We start from the raw sequence: 24,761 nt of genomic DNA, 5'->3' as shown, positions 1-24,761 counted from the left end.
GTCCAGTGTGAGTACCATGAAACCATGTGGTGTTGGTGTTGCCCAGTGTATGTTCCACATCTTAAGACAACTGTCCCGTGAATCAGTTAACATGGATGCATTGCCCCTTGCAGCAGTATATCATGTCACTGTCATGTCGTTACCTCAGTGCAGGTTGAGAATACTGCAACGCCAGCCTTCACAGTGAGTAGCCGTGATGTTTAGATGCACATGATGCCATGTATGTTTAGCATGACAAAGTAAAAAGTGTGAAAGATGCATATGTGAATTTCTGTGTAGCACCAGTGGAGTGCGGTCATTCACATGAATCTCTGGTCGCCGGCACCATGACTGTGCTATGGTAGGGTCTGATTATGTAGCTTGGATGGACATCACTTGCACTTAATATTTGTTGTACATGCATATCATGTTTAGCATTGTGATGCATACTTGCCACACCAAAAGACTGGCTACAGAGTGCCTTCATTGCATGTCGATCATTAACTTCCTCGTCATATGTGATACTAACAGCTGGAGTGGATTTGCTCAAGTTAGCTTACAGGGCCCTTATGGCTAACCAATATCACATACAGACTTTAGAGTTAGCGGTAGTTTGATTTCCATATGTTTCCATTTGTTACTGATGTCTACCTCATCTGTGCCTGGGAATGTGTTTATACTACATAGATCTTTTTGCATGGGTGCTCACTTGTGAGCGTTACACATGACTCTAATGGATGACAGACTGTCCCAGTTTTTATGTGTCTGTGTCACAGCATCGAATCTGATGTGATGGCATGATTAATCATCATTATTTGTCACCAGACAGTACACTTCACAGGTGTGACTGGTAGAGTGTAGCTAATGAGGTTTTTGAAGTGTCTGTGACATGAGAATGTTGTCCTAATGCTTAATTGCCTCTGTTTCAGGTCTCCCTCCCAGCAGTTCCCATCCTCTCCTTCCCTCGCCTGATCACCCTTTTGTGTCTGTTGTTTGTACTCAGACCAATGGGCTATTTGGAGGTGGAACCCTTAGAGCATCACACCAGTCTGATGAAGAAAGGTACGGCCAGTCGTTGACAGCCTTGTAGGTATTCGTAAAGCGGCATTACAGGTGACATCATGATTAGTGTAAATTGGACTTATTGACAATGCACATGTATGATTGTGATAGCTCCATGGGCTCACAATGTAGATTATCATGTTGTGCATGACGTCTGACTCCTACAGAATCTAGTGCCTGCTTGTGGCTCTACACACATGTCCGTCTAATGTGCACATATACTATTTTCAACTTAGTTACCTCATGCTTGTTAGGTGTGTAACTGTGTATTGTCCACACACATGGGGTGGGTGAAGGCTATAATACTATGTTGTGTGTGAGGTAGATGTCTTTGTTGGTGCAGTTTGGATTTGAACACACTAGCTCTTGTATACACCTGCAGACGCTGTGTGTCTTGTGCCCCACTTGACCGTAAGGGCCCTGATCCACTGACTGTGATGTGTGGTGTTTACTGTGCCATTTAGTAGTCAGTGATCCTGAGTGAGGCAGACACTCCTGCCTTCACATCCACATGTCACTTTGCGCATTGCGGCTGCCCTTGTGTTATGTGTTTGTTTAGCAATTAGTCACACCCCTCCTGCCGTCATTTATTCACTCATTGCTGCAGCTGCATACACAGCCAACATGCAGCGCACACTATCCAGGAACACAGACACCTACAGGATGACCCTCCTTCCATCCATTAATAGAGCATGCTCCGGCCACCCTACACACAGACAACACCAGACATTCACCCTCGTGCTATGAAAATGCTGTGTACTCAGTCATAGCTGCTGCTATGCGTGTGTGTGCAACACATACTGGCACAACTATGCAGATTCACATGACATTGGGTCTACGTACCACCAGGTCATGTGGCGTGTCCAACACACACACACCTTACATAGGCACACTATTGTAGAGTGTTAGCTTGTCAACACCACTAGATCCGAAAACTGTTAGCTTACAGTCACGTGCCAGAACACAACATGCTCACACCACTTCAACATTGCTGTCACAGTCAGTCAAGTTGGCACATGGGACACACACCATGACCCTGTCTCTTGGGTGTGGTGTGATTTGGCCGTTCCGGGGTTGGTATTTGTCTGGTGTGTGTTGTTTTTCTGTATGCGTTGTTCCCATTACAGTAGTATAGTACTTGTAGCTCCATAGGGGTAGGTCACCTAATCAGGTGTGCCTGTGTAGAGTGCTCCAGCCCATTGCCCACAGTCTGTCCTGCCACCGTCATCCTGTGCGGCATTAATCACATACACAGTAATGCATCATGCTGATGGTAGCTCACATACCTGAGGACACAGTTGTAGGTACTCCCTACATGGACTACTACTTTTGTGACACTGACATGTACTCCTCAAAGTGACTCTCCTGGGCCTGCCTGTGCTAGCTGTTTGGGATTCATTCCCCCCTCCAGCATTGACTGTCCCACACAGGTGTGTCTTACCATCCATGTATGTAGTTTGTGGAAATTTCTGACCAATGTGTGTCCTCACTCAGATTCTGATCCAAGTGTGTGGATGACTGCTGTTTGTTGTATACCTTGCATTTATGACATTTGCTGACACATATACATGTATGCTGTTTCAAAGATTACTCACCAAATGCGTATGATGTTTAAATTATTTATTGGGTGCTCTAGTGCATGAAACGTGAATAGGTGCTGTACAGAAAGGGGGGGGAATCCAAAATTCACTGCTGGAGATGAGATGGCTTACTGTTTCAGTCAACAGAGTCCAGCCCACAGTGCCTGACATCATTGGGCAGACTGTGACCAGCAAGTCCTTGTGGGAGAGTCTCGTAGGGGATGCTGTTGCACCCAGGGGCTATATGCCAGGTCCAGTGTCCTGGGAGAAGTCCATGGGCCACAGGCCCTCAACGCCTTCGGCGTGGACGACCCGCCTTCCTTGGGGGACCCTCATGTGCAGGCATGGACGGTGCATGGGACGCTACGTCAGAGGGTTCAACCTCCTCCCTCTCCTCCCTCCCTGTGGCTGGTGTTGCACTTTGCCGTGATGTTGCTGGCCTTGTGACACAGGGAGGGGGCTGCATGTTGGCAGCCATCTGACGTAGCACATGGACAATGTCCCTATGCACCATCAAGAGCTGAGCCTGGTGTGCCTCCACCCGTCCATAATGCAGGTCTTGCCTGGCTATTTGCTCTGCCTGCTGTTCTTTGAGCTGGTTGAGGGTCTCCGCAAGCTGGTTTACCTCACTGGTGTCCCGCCGGTATGCCTCAAGGATGTTATCGAGTTCAGCCATACCGGTCCCTGCAGCTGACTGGCCAGATTCTCGCCTCCGCCTTGCGCCACTCCCACCACCCTGACCCACATGAGCACGGCCTGCGCTTGTGGGCACATCCGATCGACGGGCCCCCCGAGTGCTGGGAGGGTGGAGGTTGTCACCAACCTCAGGGGCGCCCGACAAAGGGTGTCCCTCATTTTCAGACTGGCTCTCTTGTGAATCATGGGCAGGGCTCTGACCTGTCTGCTGGGATGTGGTGGGAATAGGTCCGGTGGTTGGCAGAGATGTAGCTGGTATAGTTGCTGCAGGGGTTTGGGATCCAGAGGAGCCAGGTTGGTTGGGGTCATCCACAGTGCATTGAGGGACGGCGCTGGCGGTGGGGTCTGGGTCCTGCTGAGCCTGGGACTGGGATCCTTGGCCCCCCTGGCTGGGGGGGCGATCCGCACGTTGCCCTGTGTGTGGGAGAGAGAGAGACACTGTTAGGGCTATATCAAGTGACATGTGGTTTTGTTATCCATTATCAGCATCACTGTTCCACAAGCTATACATAGTTGACATTGTACAGTTGTGTATTTAGTGGTAGAAAAACACAATAGTACGATGGGGTATATACATTCTTCCAATCTCTTGACAATGACTGACACAGCCATTGCTGTGTCTTGTGTTGCCGGCACCACACGTGTAAAGAATTTGTAAGTTTCACGCAACATCCTGGATGTGGTGAAAAATCTTATGTGTGCGGCAAGCATGCACAGAGTTTAGATGCAGCATGTTGATGTAAGAGACAGAGCATCATTATTTAGCATGTCAGCTACTACTTTGGATGTCTTTTGCTGTTCCATACTGGCCAAACAATGGCAACACCGCTGGACCTGTACACCCACTTGGAGATCATGGCTTTAGAACTTGGCACTTCTCTGAGACGCATCACCTTGTCAATACCCATGTCCATGTTGGTGCTTATGTACATCCACAAAGGTAATGAGATGGGGCACTAGCTTTTTTAGAGGGCCACAATGGACTGGAGCTTCTGTTATGTGCATGTAAGAGTTGTATGCATATTCATATGAGTACGTGTTTTGTTGTGGTACATGGCAATTGGGACAGTGTTGCAATACAACGCCTGTCTCCCGGGGATGAGTTTATGTAAGGGGTGTGTACAACAGGCCATGCTATTACTTTGTTTGCAAATTGCAAGCGTCCATTGTTCATGTTTTGGCTGTCCCCTCATGTGGCATGCTGCCATTATGTTGGATTTGTGTTTATGCACAGCATGTGTGACCTTGTCCTGATGTTTGTGATGGCAATGAGCACAGGAGGGACTTGTGCTGCCTACACCTGTGCCCATTGTGTACTATTGAGCTTTCTGAGATGTGTGTCCTGACACAGTACAGTGTTGACAGGAAATGGTGGCTGTCTTACAGGCACATGGCAGATGCTTGCTGGTACTTGTGAGACATCCCTTAACATTCAGCTCTATGGAGTTTGTGAGGCCTGTGCAGTGCTTGTGTGCAACTGTGTGTGTGCCTCAGGGATGTGCGTTGAGGTGACCGAGGGACAAACACTGACTGATGGAGACAGAGGGAGAGGGCAACAGAGGGAGAGGGCCACAGAGGGAGACAGAGGGAGAGGGCGACAGAGGGAGACAGAGGGAGAGGGCGACAGAGGGAGAGGGCGACAGAGGGAGACAGAGGGCGACAGAGGGAGAGGGAGACAGAGGGAGAGGGCGACAGAGGGAGACAGAGGGAGAGGGCGACAGAGGGAGAGGGCCACAGAGGGAGAGGGCGACAGAGGGAGACAGAGGGCGACAGAGGGAGAGGGAGGGAGAGGGCCACAGAGGGAGACAGAGGGAGACAGAGGGAGAGGGAGACAGAGGGAGAGGGCCACAGAGGGAGACAGAGGGAGAGGGCGACAGAGGGAGACAGAGGGAGAGGGCGACAGAGACAGAGGGCGAGACAGGGATGGAGACAGGTAGATTGTGCTTGCTCTCTTGCTACACTGCCTTACTTTGTCACAAAATGATGCATCTCTGAAAGGTGTGTCAGCAAAATGTTAATATTTAGCAGCTGTGGTCTAGTATCTTGTGTGATCTTTACCTATCCCTGTGCATTGGGCATTATGCTTGTGTGTGTCCCTGGGACATATGGCATGAGAGCAGCCTCTTACCCTACACATTGCACCCTATGTGCCTCCCCCTTGCAACTCCCACCATTTGGTTGTGTACTGCTTGGAGTCATGGCCACCCACCCCATGCTGCTGGGCACTGTTGTTAGTCTACCCATGTAAGTTGTGTTTTTTGTACACTCACCAGACTCAATGGCTCCTTCTATTCCATGTACTCCCACCGCTGGCAGTAGGACCATGACCTTCTCCTCCCAGGGCTGGTATACAGGAGGTCTGCGGGGACCACCGCCTCCAGTGTGGTGTGCATTGGCGTAATCCTGTGCCATCTTCTTCTTCACCATCCTCCGCAGATCGTACCACCTGGCCTGGCATTCTTCCCTGGTGCGCCTGATGGGTGCAACAGCATTGACCCGGTCTACAATCCTCTCCCACAGGCGTGTTCTTTCTGCCATGCTGGTCTGTCTGACCAATGCGCCAAACAGCTGTGGGTCGACTCTGATGACTTCATCAGTAAGTATCTCCATCTCCGGGTTGGTGAATTTTGGATTCTTGGGTGTGCTCATGGTGTGAGGTGTATGTGATTGAGGGTGTGATGGTGTGTATGGATTAGGGTGTGTGTTTGTGATAGTGAAGGAGGTGGTGTTGGTGTAGATGTGATAGGGTGTATGTGTGAAGGTATGTGGCTGGAATTGTTGGTGTGCTCTCTGTTTCCTCGCAAGCATGGGTATGTTGCAAAGGATGATGGGTTGTATGTGTGGTCCCTTTTATTGGTCAAATCGTGGGTGTGGCTTAATTTGAATTTTTTGTGTGGGTGTTATATGGGGTGGGTGTTGGCTTTGTCCTCTGTTTGGCTGCTTGGCTGTGACCAGGACATTGATTGTCAAAGGTGTGTACACAGGAGACATGTTCAGTGTGGTAGTGCGACTTGTTAGCAAGGTCCTTGTGGTCGTTTTGGTGTTGGCGTTATGTGTGCTTGCAGTACTTGTGCGTGCGAGTGAGTAGTACGGGCCCTTGGCGGGTGGGGGTGTTCGCGTAGGCTTGTTGGGGGGGTGTGCGTGTCGTACTTGTGCGTGCGAGTGAGTAGTACGGGCCGTTGGCGGGTGGGGGTGTTCGCGTAGGCTTGGCCGAGGGGTGTGCGTGTCGTACTTGTGCGTGCGAGTGAGTAGTACGGGCCCTTGGCGGGTGGGGGTGTTCGCGTAGGCTTGTTGGGGGGGTGTGCGTGTCGTACTTGTGCGTGCGAGTGAGTAGTACGGGCCGTTGGCGGGTGGGGGTGTTCGCGTAGGCTTGTTGGGGGGGTGTGCGTGTCGTACTTGTGCGTGCGAGTGAGTAGTACGGGCCGTTGGCGGGTGGGGGTGTTCGCGTAGGCTTGTTGGGGGGGTGTGCGTGTCGTACTTGTGCGTGCGAGTGAGTAGTACGGGCCGTTGGCGGGTGGGGGTGTTCGCGTAGGCTTGGCCGAGGGGTGTGCGTGTCGTACTTGTGCGTGCGAGTGAGTAGTACGGGCCGTTGGCGGGTGGGGGTGTTCGCGTAGGCTTGGCCGAGGGGTGTGCGTGTCGTACTTGTGCGTGTGAGTGAGTAGTACGGGCCGTTGGCGGGTGGGGGTGTTCGCGTAGGCTTGGCCGAGGGGTGTGCGTGTCGTACTTGTGCGTGCGAGTGAGTAGTACGGGCCCTTGGCGGGTGGGGGTGTTCGCGTAGGCTTGTTGGGGGGGTGTGCGTGTCGTACTTGTGCGTGCGAGTGAGTAGTACGTGCCGTTGGCGGGTGGGGGTGTTCGCGTAGGCTTGTTGGGGGGGTGTGCGTGTCGTACTTGTGCGTGCGAGTGAGTAGTACGGGCCGTTGGCGGGTGGGGGTGTTCGCGTAGGCTTGTTGGGGGGGTGTGCGTGTCGTACTTGTGCGTGCGAGTGAGTAGTACGGGCCGATGGCGGGTGGGGGTGTTCGCGTAGGCTTGTTGGGGGGGTGTGCGTGTCGTACTTGTGCGTGCGAGTGAGTAGTACGGGCCGTTGGCGGGTGGGGGTGTTCGCGTAGGCTTGGCCGAGGGGTGTGCGTGTCGTACTTGTGCGTGCGAGTGAGTAGTACGGGCCCTTGGCGGGTGGGGGTGTTCGCGTAGGCTTGTTGGGGGGGTGTGCGTGTCGTACTTGTGCGTGCGAGTGAGTAGTACGGGCCGTTGGCGGGTGGGGGTGTTCGCGTAGGCTTGGCCGAGGGGTGTGCGTGTCGTACTTGTGCGTGCGAGTGAGTAGTACGGGCCCTTGGCGGGTGGGGGTGTTCGCGTAGGCTTGTTGGGGGGGTGTGCGTGTCGTACTTGTGCGTGCGAGTGAGTAGTACGGGCCGTTGGCGGGTGGGGGTGTTCGCGTAGGCTTGTTGGGGGGGTGTGCGTGTCGTACTTGTGCGTGCGAGTGAGTAGTACGGGCCGTTGGCGGGTGGGGGTGTTCGCGTAGGCTTGTTGGGGGGGTGTGCGTGTCGTACTTGTGCGTGCGAGTGAGTAGTACGGGCCCTTGGCGGGTGGGGGTGTTCGCGTAGGCTTGTTGGGGGGGTGTGCGTGTCGTACTTGTGCGTGCGAGTGAGTAGTACGGGCCGTTGGCGGGTGGGGGTGTTCGCGTAGGCTTGGCCGAGGGGTGTGCGTGTCGTACTTGTGCGTGCGAGTGAGTAGTACGGGCCGTTGGCGGGTGGGGGTGTTCGCGTAGGCTTGTTGGGGGGGTGTGCGTGTCGTACTTGTGCGTGCGAGTGAGTAGTACGGGCCGTTGGCGGGTGGGGGTGTTCGCGTAGGCTTGGCCGAGGGGTGTGCGTGTCGTACTTGTGCATGCGAGTGAGTAGTACGGGCCGTTGGCGGGTGGGGGTGTTCGCGTAGGCTTGTTGGGGGGGTGTGCGTGTCGTACTTGTGCGTGCGAGTGAGTAGTACGGGCCGTTGGCGGGTGGGGGTGTTCGCGTAGGCTTGTTGGGGGGGTGTGCGTGTCGTACTTGTGCGTGCGAGTGAGTAGTATGGGCCCTTGGCGGGTGGGGGTGTTCGCGTAGGCTTGTTGGGGGGGTGTGCGTGTCGTACTTGTGCGTGCGAGTGAGTAGTACGGGCCGTTGGCGGGTGGGGGTGTTCGCGTAGGCTTGGCCGAGGGGTTTGCGTGTCGTACTTGTGCGTGCGAGTGAGTAGTACGGGCCGTTGGCGGGTGGGGGTGTTCGCGTAGGCTTGTTGGGGGGGTGTGCGTGTCGTACTTGTGCGTGCGAGTGAGTAGTACGGGCCGTTGGCGGGTGGGGGTGTTCGCGTAGGCTTGGCCGAGGGGTGTGCGTGTAGTATGTATTGGTGGAGCTTGCAGTGAGGCGAATGTCCCATACGACTCAATGTTGAAGCGTGAATACTTAGGCCCGTACGTATCTCGCTCAGGCATGTCGTTCCGAATCGGAATAGTGAGTTTGTACGGACTGATTACGAATCGTACGGTGGTCTGCCCGAGGCTTATTCGTACGGGTATACGAATGTCAATCATACGGATCTTAGAAAATCGTACGGAAATCAACGGTAACGGATCGGAATTCGCTGGTCGGACGGTAGTTTCCCAATCGTACGGAATCGGCTACGAATACGAATCGTAAGCCGTTTTTTTTTACCGGATCGGAATCGACCCCATATTGTCTGAAAGTAAGAATGGCTCTCGATTTTCACCAGATCTTCATAATCGAGTAAACCCAAAGAAAGTTAATTATTTATTTTAATCCCATCTCCCCCCCCCCACCACCACAGGTGTCCCACGTTTCAGAACAAGTTTCTTAATCATAGATTGACAAAATTTGCTTGTGCGTGGCTTCCAATTAAGACCAGTTTAATAAACAGATACCTCTATTGCAGATCTAGTTAAAGCTTTCACACGTCTTATTTGTTAGATTGAAAAAAATCAGGAATAACTATATATATATATATATATATATATATATATATATATATATATATATATGATGTATGTATGTACTAAGAAATTTAGAAGAGCGAGGGAACAGTCAATCAACCAAAAAGAGGAAAAGTCCAAACTACTGGTGGAATATCCGCCCTTTATAATGTCCCTAGAAGGCAGAAATCCTACTTGTGGACATAGCTCACACCCCACGTTAAGCTTCTTCCAGAAATTATATAATGTCCAGGAATGTCAGATATTACCAGCATTGATTTACAAAAGATGTAATACCACACGTTTTTGTCTTTTTGTGGGACTCTCAAAACCTCTGCATTGTTAGATGTTATGAAACACAGCATCCCTCAATGGAGTACTGGGTGCACCAAAATTTCCACAAGAAGAATGCAATTTAGATAATCCCTTCAATATACTTATTTAAATTCTTGTTTATAATTTCTATCAAAACACTGGGAAAACACGGTTTGTATTTATTCCGTTACTGCCAGCTCAAGAGACAAAGTTTGTCATTTATATTATATTTATTTTAGGGATCGCACATAATGTAAATACAGCTCCATAATGCAACGAATAATGAAAAGATGTTACTCTCGCAATACTAGATCATGCAGTAGGGTTTTACATATTTACGTATGACCACTTGGGTGAGTATTTGTCTTTAACTAAGGGGATATTTACAAAAAGGAGTTTTCTTTTTCCGATGTTCTTTTCAGTTGTTTAAGTTGAATATTTTGAAATGGAACTGCACACAGAGTATTTATTTGGGGATAACGTTAGTATTGTGACCAAAAGATTTTGAATACAACAGAAATGAAATGTTGAATTTTATCAAATAATGTAGGTAAATACATATAGTATAGTTTTGGTCAAACGCTAAAATATATCACCAATGAATTTTTGAGAATAATTATTCCATCATTGACAACTTGTTAAAAAGAAGTCCTTTGGTACGTTTTTAATATTGATTTAATTTTCTATTTTTATTTAAGTTTTTTTTAGAAAAATATACATTAACTTTGGTATATGGAGTACATGTTTTAATCACAAGTATGGTTAGTGAATTTAGTATGTGTTGTATGTTAATAATTACTCGTTGATGGGTCTATCATCTGAAAATCTAATCAGGAATACATATTATACCTCAGCAACTCATTTGTATGCTGAAGGAAAATCAGAGACTGGGATTCTGACTCAAGGCGTCATACAGAAGATGGTTAACCCTGTGTTAGCGGAGTGAAAAACTATGTTTGGATTCCCATCAACATCGTGTGTGATCAATATTATCATATGGTCCTCCGTCCTGGGTCTTGTGTCTCTAGATCACCGAGACAGCTGTAGTACCCTCCACGAACTCATAGTTCACGTGTGCCAACATTTGGACAACCATAAGAATCTGATCTGACGGGTAAGTGCAGTGCAGAAAGGAAAAAGTGTGTGAATTTTAAAATAGGATAGAGAATCTCATTTACAATTTTTATTCCACCCAGACCTCTTCCTAATTAAAAACAAAGAACAGCGCAAAACATTACTACTGCAGTTTAACAAATATCTGCATAGGGGCCAACATGTTTCAGCCTTAGCGGGAAGTGAACTCTAGGCTTTCTTCAGGGCCTCTGTTCTCATATCAATGCGACTGCAAAACTAGTGTTAGTGACAGACTTAGTTCAAAAGAAAATTTTTCTAAGATATATTTAACAGTAAAGGATATGAGTCTCCATAAACTGTGACTTCACTCCTCCCGCACCTGGTACTTCTATTGAATCTGTGGAGGAGGAAGAAAAATAAATACACCGAACACAGGGAAAAACACCTCTTAGTTAAGGACCATTCCTTTACTAGATTGCCTTAAGTATATGTCTAACTTTAGTACATATAACCACTCACCCAGTATGCCTGGGGAAGAGACCTCACCTCGTCCTGGACCTGCCTCAGGCGTAGTGAGACCCCGCTCTGAAAAGCAAAGGGACAGCTGGAACTGAGAATGGGTTGCAGGACTCGCTTGTCCTATCTAATCCCACTCCTTAATGTACCAGCAAGTTTTCTTAGCTTTTCAAGACAAATCCATGCTACATGGATCTTACTCTCTAGGACATCACCCCACCCCTCACGCATCTATTGCTCCCCCCAATGTCAAAATCTGTTTTCTTAGCAAGTTAAAGAGATCCATATTAGACCTCCAAATTACACATCTGTGTGTCTCTAGCAATTTATTACATGAACTGCGTATGCTGCAAAGGTCTATGAAGTATAATAGTAAAGGCCTGATGTGGCTCCTTACCTATCCGGCGTTGCCTCTGGCCGTAGCTGAGACAGGGGGAAGCAGGGAGCCTTGCAGCGACATTCTATTTCACTGGACAATTGAGTGGCTTATCCACCAATCATGAGTGATTTCTTGGCGGTTGATCACATGGTTATATCTCTGTTCAATTCAGTTCTCAGAGTTGTCTCTCTGAATAAATCCAGTTGCCTAAGTTCTTTGATTCTCATTATATGCATGCTTTACAAAGACTAATAACTTTTCTTTGGTAACCCTCGATCGCGAGATCTCGCGGGATTATATCGGACTACAAAATGACGTCATAGCATCATAACTTGTAGTTTTGTAGGCCGTTGTGATTTGTTTCGATTTTTTCTTTATTCCTAATGGGGGAATAGAGAGTCTTATGGGCTATTTAGATGTTCCCGAAACTGTCACTGCCGGGTTGTTGAAGGTAGGAACCATGTCGGTGCCTGACAAACAAAGACTCGTGGTATCGCGAGACTTAGCCGAACTACACGGTGACGTCACCACGTCCTCCCGTGTAGTTCAGTCTCAATGAAAATCATCAATCCCTGAACTTTAACAGAACTACCAGATGACGTAATAGCGTCCTGCCAGGTAGTTCTTGAACCACTTGTACCCGAAATCTGGCTGGGCATCTGTACCACGGGTATCACGTTATTTAGGCATTAGTGTATCAAGATATAGAAATCATTAATACCATAAATATTATACAGACTCCGTATCTACGCTATTAGTATAGTCCTCATTACGTCTTCACTGTCGAAAAAGTAAGGCCGGTGAGGGCCACCCAGAACATCTCTATGTTATAACTCGGAGAGTCCCAGATATAACCTATGTGTATCAAACCTTTATGACCCAAGGGGTCATGTCTGTTGGACTACAGTACATTCCCTACTCAGAACACCGGGTATCTACTGCCATTGGTGAATTAAGAGTTTACAAACAAAACTGATTATGTCATCTGACAAAGTACCAAGTCAGATCTCCTATTTCTAGGTGTGGGTGTAGTCCCTTGTTTCACTTAAGGCTAAGCCAGGGTATGTCATCATTCAGCCCCCGAGTGTCCGTACGTAATTTAAAAACCCATTTTTGTTCCTTCTTGAAAAGAAAATTCGCCACGTCTGTGACATGTGATGGTATGAAGGGTTTCTCAAGTACGGTCCATGTGAAGTCTGTTTCTCCATGGTTTTTTGCCAAGAAGTGCCGTGTCAGCTTAGAAATATTCTTCTTGCATCGAAATGTGCTTTTGTGCTCTAGCATGCGTGTCCTCACTTTCCTGGTTGTCATCCCAATGTATTTTTCGTTACAGGGACATTTGATTTGGTAAATTAAGTTCTCACTATTGCAATTGGTGAATTGCCGCAGTTCCCATGGTCTCGTGGTGCCGATGTCAATGATTGTATTGCTACAAGTGAGGGCACACATCGAGCAAGTACCACACGGATGATGACCTGTGATCGCTGGTAAGTTCCAAAGGGTAACTAACTGTCTCTTTGCTTGTTCTCGTGGACGAGTGTGTACTAGGCAGTCTCTCAAACTGCTTGCTCTCTTAAACGCAAAGAGGGGATACTTAATCTTCTCTTTACCACTGTTGAGTATCCGCCAATGTCGTCTTATGATCTTCTGCACACTGTGGGACTTGGTGTTGAAGGTGCTGACCAGGGTCAACCGATCCTGAGAGGGTTCTTTGTTGGATACTTCGAGTAGCGCCTCGCGATTGTTATTGGCCGCTCGTTTCCATGACCGCTTTACCAACTTCTTAGGGTAATGTCTCTGCATCAGTTGGCAAGATAGAGCATTAGCATGAGTGTTAAAAGTCTCTGTAGTGGAACAGTTCCGCCTGAGGCGCAAAAATTGGCCTATAGGTAAATTATCCCGCAGAGACTTGGGGTGTTGACTTTCATATAGAAGAAGAGAGTTCCTCGCCATGGGCTTGCGGTAGAGTTCGCTTTCTAATCCAGTCCGTGTTGAGTAGATGGAGAGATCCAAGAAAGCAATTTTCTCTTCGCTGGTTTCGATAGTGAATCGCTAAAACTCATTTTGTGCATTCAGCCATTCATGAAATTCAAGTACTGTCTCCGTGCTGCCTCTCCAGATCAGTAAAACGTCATCAATATAGCGTTTCCACCATAGTATTGATGTGAGAAAAGGATTAGTTGCTGCCAGCACGGTCTGTTATTCGAATTTGTGGACATACAGATTTGCCAGCGATGGAGCAAAAATGCTTCCCATGCTGGTCCCTGAAGTCTGTAGATATAAGGTTTCCTCAAATTTGAAATAGTTCTCCTTCATTGCCATAGTGGCTAAGGCCATTATGAAGGGGACCGGGGTAATGGAGTCGATATCAGTCTCCCCCAGGATGGATCTGATGGTATCTAGAGTCTCATCCTGGGGGATTGATGTGTATAGAGATTCGACATCCAGTGACACCAGGAGATCTGTTTCCTGGTTAAAATCTATATCAGGGATTATCCTCAGGACATCAGCTGTGTCCTTTAGATAAGTAGGCATGGTGTGCACTATTGGTCGTAGGAAATGATCCACAAAAGCAGAGAGTGGCTCAAGGAGGGATCCCTGACCTGAGATGATTGGCCTCCCTGGTGGTGGTCGCTGTGGCTTGTGCACCTTGGGTAGGGTGTAGAAATAGGGCGTGACTGGTGCTTGTGCTTGAAGGAATTGTGCTTCCAGGGGGGTTACCCAACCCTCTGACAAAGCCTCCTCTACTAGTGATTTAATCTCACTGGTCAACCTTGCCGTCGGATCTGAGGTTAGCACTTGATATGCGATTCTGTTGTTGAGTTATGTTATGTTATGTTATGTTACATACATTTGTATTGCGCACAGCTGCCCCAGCTAAGGGGCGTCCTGGCGCATAGCAGGTAATATGCAACAACTACAGGGAACACAACAGATAAAGAGACAAAGAGCTAGATTATTAAAACAGAAAGGTTTTTAAAGCTTTACGAAAAGCTAAAAGATCATCTAGTAGCCGCAGCTCTACAGGAAGAGAGTTCCAGAGCTCGGCTGCTCTGACCCGGAAGGATCGGCCACCAACCCGACACAACCTGTATCGAGGGATCACAGTAAGTGCTTGGCCCAAAGATCTCAAGGACCGGGTAGGCACATACCAGGACAGAAGGTCCGCAAGAATTTGAGGACCCCCTCCCCTCAAAATCTTGAACGCCAAACACAGCACTTTAAACTGGATTCTTGCCCTGATAGGCAGCCAGTGCAGTGATCTCAATGTGCCAGAGACGGAGCTAGATCGAGGTAAGCCAACAATAGCTCTCGCCGCAGCGTTCTGAACGCGTTGGAGGCGGGTAACCTCAGCCAGATTGGACCCTACCAGGAGAGAGCTTGCATAGTCCAGGCGAGATAACACAGTAGCCTGGACTATCAGCTGCCTGGTACGGTGGTCAAAGAACTTCAGGATGGGACGCAGCGACCGTAGGATGCCAAAGCAACAGGCCGCGGTTTTCTTCGAGTGGCCCACAAAACTGAGAACAGGGTCCATCCATACTCCCAAGTTCTTTAATTCAGTGACCGGAAGGGGGGCCGGCCCCAGTTCAGCAGGCCACCACCTGTCCCCCCATAGTTCCGCCCTCCTACCGACGATCATGATCTCCGTTTTCTTAGCGTTGAGCTGGAGACAGTTGTTCTTCATCCAGCTCGCCACCGCCCTAAGTCCGCTCTGAAACCTGGGGGCATCCCGATCCGCATCCCCGCTGATCATAACCGCTAGCTGAGTGTCGTCGGCATATGAGACCATAGTCATGTCCCATTGCTTGACGACCTCAGCCAGCGGTCTCACGTATAGGTTGAACAACGTGGGACTCAGCGAGGAGCTTGTTTCAGACAGAAGAGTACGTCTTGAATAAAGGCCTTGGTTTTGTTTTCACGGAGGAAGGAGACCCCTTTTTGTTGCAAACAGAATTGGCTCAGTTTTTCCGGAAACTGAAATTACATTACTTCTTTATGAACAAAGATACAGATAACTTCAATCAAGAAAAAGAAGTGAATACAGGCTTAAGGATAAAATCCACTTTCTGTCCTCCCATCCACTCTATTCCACCTAAAGTACTAACATTCGAGCAGGCTGTCAAGGACGACATAGAACAGATTTGGTCGAACAACACCAAATGTTTCAAAAATTTATCAGGACAAGAGAGACAAGCTCTTCGAACTCTGACACAAGATCGAACTATTATTATCAAGCCTGCTGATAAAGGAGGTTCCATCGTAATACAGGATGTGGAAAAATATAGGTTTGAATGTCTGAAACAACTCAACAACAGAATCGCATATCAAGTGCTAACCTCAGATCCGACGGCAAGATTGACCAGTGAGATTAAATCACTAGTAGAGGAGGCTTTGTCAGAGGGTTGGGTAACCCCCCTGGAAGCACAATTCCTTCAAGCACAAGCACCAGTCACGCCCTATTTCTACACCCTACCCAAGGTGCACAAGCCACAGCGACCACCACCAGGGAGGTCAATCATCTCAGGTCAGGGATCCCTCCTTGAGCCACTCTCTGCTTTTGTGGATCATTTCCTACGACCAATAGTGCACACCATGCCTACTTATCTAAAGGACACAGCTGATGTCCTGAGGATAATCCCTGATATAGATTTTAACCAGGAAACAGATCTCCTGGTGTCACTGGATGTCGAATCTCTATACACATCAATCCCCCAGGATGAGACTCTAGATACCATCAGATCCATCCTGGGGGAGACTGATATCGACTCCATTACCCCGGTCCCCTTCATAATGGCCTTAGCCACTATGGCAATGAAGGAGAACTATTTCAAATTTGAGGAGACCTTATATCTTCAGACTTCAGGGACCAGCATGGGAAGCATTTTTGCTCCATCGCTGGCAAATCTGTATGTCCACAAATTCGAAGAACAGACCGTGCTGGCAGCAACTAATCCTTTTCTCACATCAATACTATGGTGGAAACGCTATATTGATGACGTTTTACTGATCTGGAGAGGCAGCACGGAGACAGTACTTGAATTTCATGAATGGCTGTATGCACAAAATGAGTTCTTGCGAATCACTATCGAAACCAGCAAAGAGAAAATTGCTTTCTTGGATCTCTCCATCTACTCAACACGGACTGGATTAGAAAGCGAACTCTACCGCAAGCCCATGGCGAGGAACTCTCTTCTTCTATATGAAAGTCAACACCCCAAGTCTCTGCGGGATAATTTACCTATAGGCCAATTTTTGCGCCTCAGGTGGAACTGTTCCACGACAGAGACTTTTAACACTCATGCTAATGCTCTATCTTGCCAACTGATGCAGAGACATTACCCTAAGAAGTTGGTAAAGCGGTCATGGAAACGAGCGGCGAATAACATTCGCGAGGCGCTACTCGAAGTATCCAACAAAGAACCCTCTCAGGATCGGTTGACCCTGGTTAGCACCTTCAACACCAAGTCCCACAGTGTGCAGAAGATCATAAGATGGGATGACATCATTTGCAACGGTCGGGAGACGCCAGCAGCCATTCTTCGCAGCGCCGCGGCCCCACTTTTATCGATTTTTCATCTACTTTTTAAAGAAAATACCTGTCAAATTCCATAAATAAGGACTTACCGGGTAGAAAATTATATCAAGCGGTTTACCGGTTCCCTACTCAGAGATGAAGGAATAATAATAACTTCTTATAAACGATTCTATCACGGTGATTTACCGAGGAGCAGTGCCCTAAAACAAATATATTATCTAGCGGTCACTCTGATACGAAGAAAATACACGAGACACGCTAATGACTCTCTTTAAGTTTTGAGTAGATACTGTATGGTATATCCCTTCTACCATTTACAGACACATTAGAAAGAGAACATGAAGTAACTACACTGTGTGAAGATCCAGTATCACAACGAAATAATATCGTGGCTCCTGAAGAAGGCGTTTTCAGAAACGCCGAAACGCGCGTCGAGAGAATATTGTTTGCCACTCACTGTATAATTTTTTTAAACTAAATTGTGTTATTATTTGTATGATATTTATATAAGACTTGGTTTGAAACTAATTATTGTGATGTTATAATTTTTTGTAATTTGTATGTGTAACATGTGGTTTTCTTTTAAAACAAATACCTATTAAATGAAATAGAGTTTTTTATCGGAACAAACTTGTTAGTACCTTTTTATCTTTAGTCCTTTCCATGTCAGTTGTTTTATTCATGCTATTATCTACACATATCTTTTGTCCCTGTCCCAGGAACTGATAATTCCGATCAGGGGGTCCTTGTTGTTTACACTATATAGAAGATCATAAGACGACATTGGCGGATACTCAACAGTGGTAAAGAGAAGATTGAGTATCCCCTCTTTGCGTTTAAGAGAGCAAGCAGTTTGAGAGACTGCCTAGTGCACATTCGTCCCCGAGAACAAGCAAAGAGACAGTTAGGTACCCTTTGGGACTTACCAGCGATCACAGGTCATCATCCGTGTGGTACTTGCTCGATGTGTGCCCTCACTTGTAGCAATACAATCATTGACATCGGCACCACGAGACCATGGGAACTGCGGCAATTCACCAATTGCAATAGTGAGAACTTAATTTACCAAATCAAATGTCCCTGTAACGAAAAATACATTGGGATGACAACCAGGAAAGTGAGGACACGCATGCTAGAGCACAAAAGCACATTTCGATGCAAGAAGAATATTTCTAAGCTGACACGGCACTTCTTGGCAAAAAACCATGGAGAAACAGACTTCACATGGACCGTACTTGAGAAACCCTTCATACCATCACATGTCACAGACGTGGCGAATTTTCTTTTCAAGAAGGAACAAAAATGGGTTTTTAAATTACGTACGGACACTCGGGGGCTGAATGATGAAATACCCTGGCTTAGCCTTAAGTGAAACAAGGGACTACACCCACACCTAGAAATAGGAGATCTGACTTGGTACTTTGTCAGATGACATAATCAGTTTTGTTTGTAAACTCTTAATTCACCAATGGCAGTAGATACCCGGTGTTCTGAGTAGGGAATGTACTGTAGTCCAACAGACATGACCCCTTGGGTCATAAAGGTTTGATACACATAGGTTATATCTGGGACTCTCTGAGTTATAACATAGAGACGTTCTGGGTGGCCCTCACCGGCCTTACTTTTTCGACAGTGAAGACGTAATGAGGACTATACTAATAGCGTAGATACGGAGTCTGTATAATATTTATGGTATTTATGATTTCTATATCTCGATACATTAATGCCTAAATAACGTGATACCCGTGGTACAGATGCCCAGCCAGATTTCGGGTACAAGTGGTTCAAGAACTACCTGGCAGGACGCTATTACGTCATCTGGTAGTTCTGTTAAAGTTCAGGGATTGATGATTTTCATTGAGACTGAACTACACGGGAGGACGTGGTGACGTCACCGTGTAGTTCGGCTAAGTCTCGCGATACCACGAGTCTTTGTTTGTCAGGCACCGACATGGTTCCTACCTTCAACAACCCGGCAGTGACAGTTTCTGGAACATCTAAATAGCCCATAAGACTCTCTATTCCCCCATTAGGAATAAAGAAAAAATCGAAACAAATCACAACGGCCTACAAAACTACAAGTTATGACGCTATGACGTCATTTTGTAGTCTGATATAATCCCGCGAGATCTCGCGATCGAGGGTTACCAAAGAAAAGTTATTATTCTTTGTAAAGCATGCATATAATGAGAATCAAAGAACTTAGGCAACTGGATTTATTCAGAGAGACAACTCTGAGAACTGAATTGAAAAGAGATATAACCATGTGATCAACCGCCAAGAAATCACTCGTGATTGGTGGATAAGCCACTCAATTGTCCAGTGAAATAGAATGTCGCTGCAAGGCTCCCTGCCTCCCCCTGTCTCAGCTACGGCCAGAGGCAACGCCGGATAGGTAAGGAGCCACATCAGGTCTTTACTATTATACTTCATAGACCTTTGCAGCATGCGCAGTTCATGTAATAAATTGCTAGAGACACACAGATGTGTAATTTGGAGGTCTAATATGGATCTCTTTAACTTGCTAAGAAAACAGATTTTGACATTGGGGGGAGCAATAGATGCGCGAGGGGTGGGGTGATGTCCTAGAGAGTAAGATCCATGTAGCATGGATTTGTCTTGAAAAGCTAAGAAAACTTGCTGGTACATTAAGGGGTGGGATTAGATAGGACAAGCGAGTCCTGCAACCCATTCTCAGTTCCAGCTGTCCCTTTGCTTTTCAGAGCGGGGTCTCACTACGCCTGAGCCAGGTCCAGGACGAGGTGAGGTCTCTACCCCAGGCATACTGGGTGAGTGGTTATATGTACTAAAGTTAGACATATACTTAAGGCAATCTAGTAAAGGAATGGTCCTTAACTAAGAGGTGTTTTTCCCTGTGTTCGGCGTATTTATTTTTCTTCCTCCTCCACAGATTCAATAGAAGTACCAGGTGCGGGAGGAGTGAAGTCACAGTTTATGGAGACTCATATCCTTTACTGTTAAATATATCTTAGAAAAATTTTCTTTTGAACTAAGTCTGTCACTAACACTAGTTTTGCAGTCGCATTGATATGAGAACAGAGGCCCTGAAGAAAGCCTAGGGTTCACTTCCCGCTAAGGCTGAAACATGTTGGCCCCTATGCAGATATTTGTTAAACTGCAGTAGTAATGTTTTGCGCTGTTCTTTGTTTTTAATTAGGAAGAGGTCTGGGTGGAATAAAAATTGTAAATGAGATTCTCTATCCTATTTTAAAATTCACACACTTTTTCCTTTCTGCACTGCACTTACCCGTCAGATCAGATTCTTATGGTTGTCCAAATGTTGGCACACGTGAACTATGAGTCCGTGGAGGGTACTACAGCTGTCTCGGTGATCTAGAGACACAAGACCCAGGACGGAGGACCATATGATAATATTGATCACACACGATGTTGATGGGAATCCAAACATAGTTTTTCACTCCGCTAACACAGGGTTAACCATCTTCTGTATGACGCCTTGAGTCAGAATCCCAGTCTCTGATTTTCCTTCAGCATACCAATGTGTTGCTGAGGTATAATATGTATTCCTGATTAGATTTTCAGATGATAGACCCATAGGTTTGTTAGGTTGTTCATATATCAGTACGGGGGGATACAACCTATGCAGGTCTTTAAATGTCCCTCAGGCCCTCCCAAATCTAGTGTGGTATATATAATAATTACTCGTTCACTTTAAAAATAATGTTCCAAAATTGCACTCCACTGAATGAGGAATGCTGCGTTAGGGGGAAAATGCATTACAGCAGACAATTTATCAATAAATTGCAGGTAGTACTATTACATCTGTGTGTTGGTAGCCAATTCAGAATGCAGAGAAGGATAGCAGAAGAATTACACGGATTAAGCGGACTCTGCTACATGCATGACGCTACCCCCGATCAGTTTGGAGTGGAGTGCGGCTACCACTTTTCCGCTGCCATGCCCTTTTCTAACTGTGATGGAATGCAGCATCTTTCTACAATTCAGGAGCTAACTCGGATTGCAAAATGGAGATCAGAGGTCGCGTCAGGGCGTTGCTGTGATCAGAGGTGGTATCTACTTTGGGGCTGAGACTGTCTCCTTGGAACAAGAGAATGACTTTCAGCAGTATGATGGTTTTTCATTTTAAACATGAATATATTGTATTTTACGAGTTCAGGTGTTACAAGAGGTTTTAATTTGGGGGCACCTTTAGCTGTTCAATAATATTCCCATTATAACGTTTCAGCACACAATGTCTGCAAATGCTATTTTATCTATGTCAGCCGGTATGAGGCAATTGTGGTAAGCTGTTGAAATCATGCATTGTGCATTTTTTATTTCAACAATGGCCTTACTTATATTGTGGACATCATTTTGCAGTACATATTCATAGGCTCTGTGAGCCATACATTGTGGAGTCTCATTGGAGAGTATGTCTTCTATGTTAATTGTTTACTTACAGTGGAAGTGACTATATATAGAGTACATGAAATGGCGCCAACTAGATTGATAAAGGCTTTTGCCGAAACGCGTCTCTTCTTTTACCTCGTGGGTTTAGGGTGTCCATAAAGAATACATTGATGCCATACCCTGACAGCCTTGTGTCTGTGCCTGCTTCTATGGTTCATTCTGTGGGAGCTGGATGGTGTGTTCATATATAGATAAGAAAATGGTGGGAGGCCACCTCCCTCCAGCACTATGTCGAGGTAAACAGAGTACCACGTGGCCTACGTATATATACAATTCCGGGTTATGAGAACCCGGACCCTGACTTATTAAGTGAATGGGCAGAGTACGCAGCACATTGCTCTGAGGGAATGTTAAAGATCTTAATCAAATTTGCCTGGAGAGACCGCGAAAAGGCTTTAAAGGACATAGAATCACTTGAGAATAATATCCTTGAAACCGTTGAGCAAATAAAACATGATGAGGAAATGGAAATAATAAAGAAACGATTGATCGCATATGGAAAGAAGATTCAATTAAGAAAACAACAGATATTTGAAAGAGACGCTTGTGATTACGGATTCTAACCTTCGCAAGGAAATATGACGCACCACGCCGTAATTTGAGAACATCGTCACAGAAGACAACTGAGGTTAGAGACACCTCGGAATCTGAAGGACCAGAGCGGAGCAATCGGAAGAAGAGGGTCCGAGTGCAAGACAGACACAAAGACAACAGCCTTCTTTTCGCAAGTAATTCGACCTCCTCAGACAGTCATGGCTGAGAGGGGGGAAAGGGTGTCCCCCAGAGCAACCAAAAAACACAGGCGCCTCACAAGGAGGGGCGGGAGGAAACACTGGAAATGGAACAAGGCCCATCAGAAGTCGGAGGGGCCGAACCAACAGGAGTTAGGAGAGAACCTAACTATTATAAATCTCTCTCCAAGAACATTGACATCAGATTAGAAAACTGTGCTTAAACTAGGTTTAACATTCTGCCCCACAAGCTGCTATGAATATACTCAAACTCGAATCGACTTATTTAATTTTATTCGGAAAATCAAGCTACTAAAATTCTTCAAATTAAGAACCCCTGGTGAACAGACAACAAGGGGACCAGCGAGGAGGCAATTTGATGAGCAAGAACCCGGAGAAATAAACATTTGTGATTTGGATACTCTTGCAATGTTGGAGGATTTGAGAGATGAGAATCATACCCAAGCAGTGTCACAAAGGAATAACATCAGAAGAGCGGCAGAGATGGGGATAACTCAAATAGGAGAACCAAGCCCATTTAAACCATCATCATGCTTTTGCCCCCAACTACCCACTGATGCAATTGATATTTTCTCAGAAACTGTGATTCGAGAACTTCGAACCTTAAAAAGAAAAGAGGAAGACTCAAAGGATAAAATAAAATGGAATTTGTCTTTGAGCCAAAGGTAAGCCCTACAAAGTCTAGAACAGGATGATTCAATCATAATAAAGCCATCAGATAAGGGTGGCAATGTTGTCGTACAGACTCAAAATAATTACTGTAAGGAATCTCTTCCACAACTTCATGACAAGGATAACTATGCCCTCACAACAGAAGACGAATACAAAACAAGTATCCAGGAAAAGTGGAGAAGTGTGGCTCACTGGTTAGAAGCGGCAGACCCTGAAGCAGAGGTCAGGCCCGGGACCCGGGTTCAATTCCCGACGCGGCAGGGTCTTGGGCTCAATGTCCGCGGACTCGATAATTCTCGCCTCGGTGCCTACTCTAATCATGGGTCCCACTCTGCAACTCTGGGCAATAGCTTGCTTAATCTCCACAACGGCCCCAACAGCGCTGGGATGCCTGGCTTCACCTTGGGGGTGCCCTGGAGGGGGCATCTCACAGGGAAAGCCAGGATGGGTTCCACAGCGGTATACAGCACCAGGATGCCCCGAGATGGGGCGGCAGTGCGCTTTACAAGTATACACACATTTACATTTACAATATGCAGATTTGATTAACAAGTGGTATGAAAGGGGAACATTAACAAGAGAAGAACTGTTATTTTTACAGAATAAACAGCCCAAAATCCCAACGTTCTACCACTTACCTAAAGTGCATAAGGACGCTGCTAGACCACCAGGGAGACCGATTGTGTCATCAATTGGAGGATTGACCGAGAATATGTCGAAATGTATTGACTACTTTCTTGCACCATTTGTTGCACAATTGAGTTCTTACACGAAAGACACTAAAGATTTTCTAAAGCAAATCCAGGATGTAGGTTGGGAAAATGATTTTATCATGATAACGCTTGACATTTGCAACCTATATACGACCATAAGGCATCAAGATGGCCTAACAGCAGAAAGAACTTTCCTGGGTCACCGTCCAGCTCAATATTTGGAACGCAGTGAAATGTTACTTGAAGTCATCTCGTTTTGTCTGAAACACAATATCTTTATCTTGCAAAAGCAACGATATCGGCAGATACAGGGCACGGCAAATGGCACCTGCTTCGCCCCCAGTTACGCAAACTTGTTCGTGGGCTGGTGGGAGAAGCAGGTGGCCTGGGCCGATGACATGGGAGAGTGGGTAGACAAGGTGGTCTGCTGGCGGAGATATATTGACGATCTCTTTGTTATTTGGAAGGGATCAAAGATATCAGCAGAATGGTACATCTCCGCCCTCAATGAAAATGACCTAAATTTGAGATTCACCCACGAGATGAGTAAGAGCAAAGTTAACTTTCTGGATCTGAAAGTATTTGTAGACTCTGCAGTCATTCAAACATCCCTATACAGAAAGATCACGGCTGGTAACTCTGTTTTACACGGATGTAGGAGCCACCCAGCTACCCTTATAAGTAGTATCTCCTACGGGGAACTAGTACGAATAAAAAGGAACAGCTTAAGAACTGAAGATTATGATCAGGCAGCTAGCGATAGCATCAGACGTTTTAGAACAAGAGGCTACTCACAGAAAACACTGCATTCAGCGAAATAAAAAGGGGAAACAATAGAAAGGCAGACACTACTCAGGGACCCACAAACACGTATATCAGGAGAAGACACAGGGAATCTGAGAATTATTACGAACTACTCATCAGCAGCCAGTAAATTAAGAAAAATACTATGCAAAAATTGGAAGATTTTGAAGTCTGACAGCATAATAGGCAAGGAACTCCCAGATTATCCAAAGATAACATTCAGAAAATCGAGATCCTTACAAGACTATTTGGTACAGTCACCTAACCAAACCACCACC

This window comes from Lissotriton helveticus, chromosome 12 (assembly GCF_964261635.1).
Source record: "Lissotriton helveticus chromosome 12, aLisHel1.1, whole genome shotgun sequence".
NCBI lineage: Eukaryota > Metazoa > Chordata > Amphibia > Caudata > Salamandridae > Lissotriton > Lissotriton helveticus.
The sequence above is the reverse complement of the archived record's forward strand: the minus strand, read 5'-3'. Positions refer to the sequence as shown.